Source organism: Xenopus laevis, chromosome 2S (genome assembly GCF_017654675.1).
Source record: "Xenopus laevis strain J_2021 chromosome 2S, Xenopus_laevis_v10.1, whole genome shotgun sequence".
Classification (NCBI taxonomy): Eukaryota; Metazoa; Chordata; class Amphibia; order Anura; family Pipidae; genus Xenopus; species Xenopus laevis.
The window spans coordinates 61,134,429-61,143,842 of record NC_054374.1 but is presented as its reverse complement, the minus strand read 5'-3'; the positions used below and the strand labels follow the sequence as shown (position 1 = coordinate 61,143,842).

Genomic DNA, 9,414 nt, shown 5'->3' with positions numbered 1-9,414 from the left:
TTATCTCTGCTGGAACCTGGTGTTTTAGCGCCATAGGCACAGAGCTCCCCTGTCTATAGGTGGCATGTAAAGGGTTAATGAGCAAACAAGCCTGAATGAAATAACAGTATCTACCAATGATAAATCTAAGGTAACTGAACTTGATAAATAATTTTGCAATCGTTTCTCATTTCTCTTAGAACTTACCTTTAATGGAATAAAGTCCAATATTGTAACATTTTATATGAAGGTATTTTTTTTTTTAATTTGCATTTTTGAAATCTGCCTGTCTATGCCGCCATTAAATAAATGTATTGTTAGTAACCAAAAATATGTCTGATAACATAGCCAATCATAGAAATTACTTGATTCCAGCATTTTGTTATTATAATAGTGTTTTCATTAAAGTCTACTCAATTTCCATGTAATCTACCTAAATCTATCCTCTTTATTAAAATACTTGAGTTTAAATATTTAAACATAGATGCCTCCATTGAAAAAGCTATGGTATTCGCTCTAGTTAACAATGCTGGAAAGTCATTGAGCTCTATCATAATTTTACTTTTACTTAAATGTCCTATTTTATTGCCACTTCCAACACAGATGCTAGGATTTTAGGTTTGTGAGCAATGGTTGTTATGTAAACTTATGAACTCAATTTTCAGAAAGGCGACATATGGTCAGTTTTACCAGCCAAAACATCAAGCATGACATTTCATGCAAGTATCAATGTAGTTCTACAAGAATGTCACAAATGGTAACAGGCACTTCTGCCCACCCCACATCAGTTTTCTTTTACCTAATTTTTATCTCATTTATAATAAAGTCTGCCAGGATTTTGATATTACTAATCATCTCTATCACTTTTTCCATCTCACATCTTCCGGACATCTGCAGCAGTGTATTCTGCCTGCTTTTGTCCAATGCTTTGCCTTTCATAAGTTACAAACCTTTCCCACATTTTTCTACCCATGCCTTGAGAAATCCAACACAAGTCCAAAAAGCACACTTCTTTTCACATTGTAAATGCTGGATACTGTTTGGATGGCTTTATTGTAAATTGAGTTACCAAACAAAAGTACATCAGGTAGGGGAGAGAGAAGGTGATCTGATGTTACAGTAAAAAACAGTGGACATGTTCTGGTGTGAAACAACAAGAAGTCTTCCATGTGTAGAATGCCTTATTTTTTGTTGCCCCAGGTTGCCATGCGGTTGTTAATCGGTGTCTTCATAAAACGCGAGGACTTCATGTAAGCATCAATAGCAGGGAGTGCCTTATGAGGTATAAAAAGGGCAGTTTATATTAATGCAGACTAATCTCAGAAGACTAAAATGAACTGCAAGAAAAAGGCTGATTAAACAAAATAAAAAAAGGTAAGTCAACCACTGCAATGAGTAGCACCCTTCTTTGGCGATTACACAAACCAACCCCTGCCCATCCAGTGAAGTCACCATGATGACTATGGGGCCTATATATAAAGTTCACACAGCGCACAATTCACACAGTGCTCGTGATTATATTTATAAAGCAGGGCAAGACTGGTATGTGCAAGCAGAACTGAATTTTTATTTGCATTGCAATTGTACTTAGGAGCTTTAATATGGCATACACAAATTCTGCGTTCAAGTTTACACCACAACTTTTGTGACAGAAAAAAAATACATTGCACAATGAACATTGCACAGCAGCCACACTCACCCAAACACCCATTTAATTTAACAAAAATATGTGCATTTTCATTGGGATTCACACACACACAAAAAAGGAATCTGGCACAGCAATCATTTACAAAATTTATTGGCATTTACAAAATGCCAATAAATAGGAGATGCGTGAACTTTATAAAGTGTCCCACTGTCATACCGATGAAGAGGCTCAGGTGTGGGTCATAAAACAATGAAGAACTTTGAGAGCAGATGGGCAGGGGTTTGCAAGTAGTGGGTTGTGGTGTGGGTAAGAACCCTAAAGCAATGCATTTAACCTGTTAAAGGTCAATCAGCAGCAACAAAGATCTAGAGGAGGACATTTAACAAAAGTGTTCACCTTACAACACTTTTTTTCTGTTCAGTTAGTTTCAAATTGTTCAGCAGCAATTAAGACTTTTTCCAGTTACTTTCTATTTTCTATTTGCAACTGTTTTTCTAATATTGAAGTCTAAAATTAAAGAGAAGGCAGCTGTTTTGATACAATTAAATTGTTACAATAGTTGCTAATATTACACAGAGGAGCCTGAAAAATGGAGCAACTAAATGTATCAACTAAATGTAGCACCTAAATGTAGCAAATTGTAACAGTTCAGAATGTTTCTGAATCACCGAGTTGACAGACTGAAATACCAAACCTGGAGCATTAAACTTCAGACTTCAATTTTGGAAAAACTGTAAAAAATGGAAACAATTGAAAAGAAAAGCCTTTCTGGTGAACAATCGGAAAACAATTAAACTGAAAAAAGGTGTTTGGAAGGCAAACAACCCCTTTAATAACCCAGTGTTGCAATTAGTCAAGAAGTATCAGTTATAATTGATATACACTTTAAAGGAGATATATTATGTGAAAATAAAGAATGTGCCAGTGGTTTTAAAAACAGAAGGATTGCGCTTAAGTGAGTTGTGTTTTGGTTTGATTTATTGAACGTTTATGCAAAAACCATTCTATTCTCAGACTGCTCAGGGGAGCTGGCAGCACTCAGCACACAGCACTGTAGCAGCTATTCTAACCTGATAGGGAACTGAAGCCTGTCTGTGTGACTGTAGAGCTGTGATTGGCTATCCCCCTCCTACTGTGCTTCTGGCAGGGACAGTTAGAATAGACCCACCTTCATTTGTAACACAGATCAATAGATCCATGAAGGGGCCATTTTTAAAGATGATCATTTTTAGCCCAATGTGAAACAAGCACCATGTATTATCCATATTGCCTACAAGATTATGTTTTATAAATAGTAAACTGCGACTTCACAAACAGTTGATTATTAAAACCCCTATACAGATAACCATGGATAAATACTTTACCTCAAATCGGGTTAGAAAGGCCTGCAAATTCTTAAAATTCTGCAGACAAGTTGGATCTAACATCTGATGCTGATCTAGGACATCATACATCAGGAAATCGACAAAAGTGATCTGGAACAATTGTAAAGTTACAATCAAAACAATCCATTAAAAAATAGCCAGGCCAGGTGGGACATTCAAAAAGTTAAAAGGAGAAATAAAAGCGCAGAGGCACAAAATAGAAACAGAAAGCAAATTACAGTATACAGCACAAAAGTTTAATGGTACCTTATCTCCTGCAAACCAAGATCTATCTCCTAGAAAGCAAGAGAATTTTTTTCAGAGCAATAGGCAGCTTCTCTAAATATGGCCCCTTCAGTGCTTCCTGAAAGAAGGAAAATTGAGATATATATTGTAATAAATGACAATATTTTAATACAAATAGTTTCAAATTGCCATGAAATGTACTTACAAATTCAGTATCGTAAGCAATTACAACAAGACCGATGCGAAAATCCATCGCCTGATTTTCTATTAGATCAACATAGGTCTTTTCTTTTTCCGACTCTCCACCTAAAGAGGACACAACTATGGTGTGTGCTGTTATTTATATAGTGCATTACATAACACATTTACAAAGTGCTAATGTCGAAAAAAAAACACATTTATCAAATTCTATTAAACCTATTAAAGTGAAACCTGCCTAATGGAGGCCATACACGGGCAGGTTTAAGATGCAGAATTGGGCCCTTCAGACCCTTTTGGCAGCTTATATGTGCATGGACCCTACTCAGACAGGCCCACCCGGCCAATATCTGGCTGAAAATCGCTAGATGTCGATTGGGCAGGTTTGCATTTTCATGTCAGATTGAGGACAGCTCTTTAATGTGGTCCTCGCTCCAACTGTTTCAAATCGTTTGGCCCTAGCCGGATATTGCCCATCTTAAGCTGGCCGTAGAAATGCAGATTTATTCTCAGGTCAGATGAACGATCGACCATTGCAATCTTCCAAACTACAACGATTCAGATAAATAAAAGTAATCAAGAGAACAAATCAGACGATAAATTGCCAGACAGCAATTGTACGAATGTTATGTCTGACAAACAGTAGTGACAATCTCTGCTTATTTCATAATACATGCAGATATATTGTCGTTAGCCAATAGAAATCTTCTAACCTGTTCGATCGACTAAACTACCGATCAAGATGGTCTGAAAGTCATACAAACCTTCATTTCATACATTATCTTATCGGAAAAAACGCTCATTTAGCGACCTCACCGAACAAACAGATCTTATATTGTATGGTCAACTTAACTGATATTTGATTCAGATGAAGGGAAGAACCTTATCAATAGCCTTTGACTTATAAGGGTAAAAAAGTATTTCCTGATTCCAATTGGACACATCTGAGCATTTAGACTTTACCCTTAATGCTTATTTCAGTGACTACAACATATAAAATACAAATTAATCTATATGACATAACAGGGCAATGGTATAAGGAGAAAATATAATAAGCACAATTTTTTTACAGATGCTAAAGGATGCTTACAAAGTCCATGCTTGCGTGCAATATAGCGAAGAATTGCATTACCCTGTGTAAGCTTCACATCACCATCCACGAGGTATGGTAACTGCAGAATAAGAATGTTAACAGAATGAAACAAAACATGACAGTCACATGAACAAACTAAAGCAATCAAATAAGTGGTATAAAATGTGGGGAAACAGACTAAGTGGGGGCAGATGCTGTTTTGAAATATAATGGTGTGATTAACTAAGGGATAGCTTATGACAGTTAAAGGGATACTGTCATGGGAAAACATGTTTTTTTCAAAATGCATCAGATAATATTGCTGTTCCAGCAGAATTCTGCACTGAAATCCATTTTTCAAAAGAGCAAACAAGTTTTTTATATTAAATTTTGAAATCTGACATGGGGCTAGACATATTGTCAGTTTCCCAGCTGTCCCCAGTCATGTGACTTGTGCTCTGATAAACTTCAGTCACTCTTTACTGCTGTAGTGCAAGTTGGAGTGATATCACACCCTCCCTTCGACCCCCCAGCAGCCTAATAAATGAATAATGGGAAGGTAACCAGATAGCAGCTCCCCTACACAAGATAACAGCTCCCTGGTAGATCTAAAAACAACACTCAATAGTAAAAGCCAAGTCCCACTGAGACACATTCAGTTACATTAAGTAGGAGAAACAACAGCCTGTCAGAAAGTAGTTCCATCCTAAAGTGCAGGCACAAGTTACATGACTGGGGCAGCTGGCAAACTGACAATACATCTAGCCCCATGTCAGATTTCAAAATTGAATATAAAAAAAAAATTGTTTGCTCTTTTAGAGAATTGGATTTCAGTGCAGAAGTCTGCTGGAGCAGCACTATTAACTGTGTTTTGAAAAAAAAAACCATGTATTCCCATGACAGTATCCCTTTAAAGATACATAAAAAAAGATGTGCTTATTTCAAGCTTTTGCTCCTTACGTATATTTCTTAAAGGAGAAGCACTTGGGGGTGCCAAATGTTAGGCACCCCCAAGTGATTGAATTGACTTACCTGAAACCCCAGGTCGGTGCTCCTATCAACAGAAAACTGCACCGGCCTGGGGTTATACCAGTGAACACCACAGAGCGATCTTCTTCTGTCTTCCTCCTGTTTTTGTGTGGCTGCGCATGCGCAGTAGAAAAAAAGCAGAATTTTAACTAAAAACCCCGGGCCTGTGCAGTTTTCTGCTGATAGGAGCACCGCCCTGGGGTTTCAGGTAAGTCAATTCAATCACTTGGGGGTGCCTAAGATTTATCACCCCCAAGTGCACCAAGCCTTTCGTTCTCCTTTAAGAGCCTAGCTTGTTGGTGGGTGGCCTATGGTCCATGTCAAAATGCAGAAACGCAGACTCAGCTGCAAGAATGACTAGGCCTGCCAAAGAGTCACTTACACTGTAGGTACGCCCAGCAGAAAGCAAAAAATATGAAGAGTTTCAAAGAAGCTCTAAATTAAACCCACAGTGTTCATCCATAATAAAACCCAGAATGTTAATCCTTTAATCCCATTCCCCATATCCTTCATTTTAGGTTCTACTACATTGGGAAAGTCCAGTCCCAGCTTTTCTTTTTCATTCAGCCACTGGCTCTTATCATAATTGGGGGCTGAAACAGAGAAACACAAGTGACACTTGAGGAGATATTGTACTGCAAAACCATAATTATAAAGCACTGAAAAAGCAATGAACATGCTTTTAAATGCGCTTTTAAATATCTCTGTACATAACTACATATAGGCATCAACCTATTTTTTTTTTAGCCTTGCTGCACTCAGTAAATATATAATTCAACAAACAGAAAATGGCATAGTAATAAAACAATATATATATATATATATTTTTTTTTTTGAGATATATAGATATATATTCCAAATATCGTCACTCACCAAATCTTGAGCATTACCCGGTTGCTAACTAAATGTAGAGACCCTGAGGGTTAGATATTTTGCTCAGGCAGTTTCCCCTGTATTTGAAACCTAAGTTGTCCTTTGATTCACCCAGGCAGCTATGTCCCTTTTCATGGGTCAATTTTAACTGAGCTAGTTCAAGGTTTGCCCAGTAGGTGGCAGTGTTTAAAAGTATAAAATGAGAGCAAACATCCTCAGGGTTCTCTTCCTGGATCCCACCTTGCGGGGAGGTGGGTACAGGAGAGGGTCTGAGCAGTATAAGGCCCAAGTTAGGAGAAGTTTATTTAGTGGAAGGAGTTTGTGTTATAGACAGTGAAAGATAGTGGCATATTATTTTAGTGAGCAGCTATCTGGCTCCAACAAGTGGAATAGTTGGGGTTAGCACCCTTACGGTGATCAAGGCGCCAGACAGAGTCGGACTGGGTCGATGGGACCCTGAGAAGAAACCTGGTGGGTCCCGGCCCTTATGGGCCCCTACCAGCCCAGACCCGCCCTCCCTAAAAAGAAAAATATGATGTGCACCACAGCAAGCTAGCATTCGCACATGCATGTGGGGATCCCAAAGTTTGGAACCCAGTGGGCCCCCAATGTGCCAGTCCAACCCTGACACCATACAGGGACACGAGTGGGTGAGCTCAGGAGCAGGGTAAGTGTCAAGAAGGAAGATACCCCATGGTATCCCTAGTGCTGGGGTAAATCATCAAGACAGCCTGCACGACCCCCTGAGAGGGAGCTACTGCCAATAACAGAGTGTGATTGTATTTGGACAGCTATTCTGCCTGACTGCTGTGAGACATATGTGCCATTGTCCAATAAAATAGTAATCTGTTCGAAGCAACCATTTGACTGTTGTTACTTCCAACTTGGTTGGTCTGTGCACCAGGAGACACATAGGATTCACCTGCGGGTAAGGTGCTTAAAGGGGCATACACACACACACTGCGGGGAGTTTTGGGGAGTTGCCATAGCCTCAGGGTGCCTGGTATATAGTAGCAGTAAGTCACACAATTTCCACACATCTCAGGCCCACCCACGGGTGTGCTACATATATTATACATTTACATACATTTTTCTTTTTATTCAGTTTTACATTTGTTTCCTCCTGAAAACAGGTTACTCGTTTTGCAAGTTAAGACTGATCTAAAGGGGAACTATCATAAAAACTATTTATTAAAAGGGGTAGTCATGATTTTTATTATATTGTAGTTTTTATTTCTAAATAACACTGTTTAAACTGCAAATAACCTACCATGCTGCCTACCCCTAGTCCAGCTGAACAAGACCTACACTACAACTGCAAAGTGCATGACTGTGCCACTGTGTGTGTGTGTTTGTTTGTACTCATACGGTCGGCTCTTATGCGCACATGGGTGGAGGGCGATTAGGCCGGCCAGGTTGCCTGGGGTCCCCAGGCTGACCTGATCCGGGCCTGGTTGAAATCGAATTGCTGATTGGATGCTATGGGCAACATCAACTGGGAATTTTTTTCTAATGTTTTACAAAGCAGGATAAATAGGACCTTAGACTTTCCAAAGTAGGCTCACTGTCAAGAGTGATATTAAAGCATCATGGGAAATTAAACTCAATTATTTGACTAAGCAAGTAAACATAACTTCACATAAAATATAGCCCCAAAATTAATTTTCAGGGAGTTCCCTGCAATCTTTAACCTCTAATTCTCCTTCCATGATGGGTTACCTGTTTAGGTGTCTTAGCGCCACAAAGAGAAGCCATGTGGCCCTACTTACCACTGGAAATGGCTGACAGTTCTGTTTTAATGACATGAAAGAATTAGATCACAGGTATGCGACCGGTTATCCAGAATGCGTAGGACCTGGATAATAGATCTTTCCATAATTTGGATTTTTATACCTTAAGTCTATTAGAAAATGATTTAAACATTATGGGGCAGATTTATCAAGGGTCGAATTGAAAATTCAAATTCAAAACTGTCAGAGATGGATGGCCTTTCCTTAATTCAGGACTTTCTGGATCCCATACACATATAAAATGTGACTTAAAGGATGGTTGTGAGGAAGCTGTTCAAGCCTTTTTGGTCAAAACAATGTAAGAGGTACTCGCAAAATTACTGGAAGCAAGTAAATTATCCAAAACTCCAAGGGAAAAGTTCCCTTAGTGGGGCTCATTTATCACCACTGAGCAAATCTGCACCTGGGCAGTAAACCATAGCAACCAATCAGCGATTAGCTGGTTTCAGCCCTCAGAAACCCTAATACTGGGTCACTGAGTATTTAAAAAAATAAACAAAATAAGAAAATGGCTTTTGCAGCTCCACATCGTACCCAGCAATTATGTGCAAAAGACTAAAGAACTATAATGTAAAACACTTAAATCAGCTACAATTGGCGACATGCCAAATGTTTTTCTTGCCAGAATCCACCAATATAATTTTCCCTCCACAAAATGGCTGGCAGTTACTTGTAAGTATATATATTTTTATTTGTATGGCGCTCATTGAGGGCAAAGCACTGTACAGCAAAAGAATAAATTAGAAGGGGTCATTGAAATAAATTTGAAACAAACAAGGGGTCATTGAAAGAAAAAGTAACAATAAGTGCATCATTAAAAATACAATTCATGTAAATATAAAATATAATTACAATACAGATTAAGTGCTCAGTGTCAAGGAGACAAAAGGCTGGAGGACCCTACCCCGTAGGGTTTACAGTCTAAATGGGAGGGTAACAGACAGACACAATTCAGAGAGGTATTAAAGTACTGTAGTTTACAGTTTGTTAGACTGTTAAATAAGTGCCAGTTCCCAGTTCAGGTGTTATCCAGGTGCTCCCAGAGGTAGTCTTTGAGTTTCGTTTTAAAAACATTGAGGGAGGATGCTCTCCGGAGAGTTTCAGGAATGACATTCCAAATATAAGGAGCCGCAAAAGAGAAGGGTTTGATACAGGAAACAGCAGTAGTAGTGGGAGGTGCAACCAAGCGGTTGCTCTGAGAGGAGCGGAGGTTTC

The 9,414-nt window shown here is 38.8% G+C and overlaps 1 pseudogene; it reads right to left on the bottom strand.

Moving 5' to 3' along the window:
• Positions 1 to 1,013: 1,013 nt before the first annotated feature.
• Positions 1,014 to 6,229, bottom strand: LOC108708914 (annotated as a pseudogene).
• Positions 6,230 to 9,414: the final 3,185 nt, after the last annotated feature.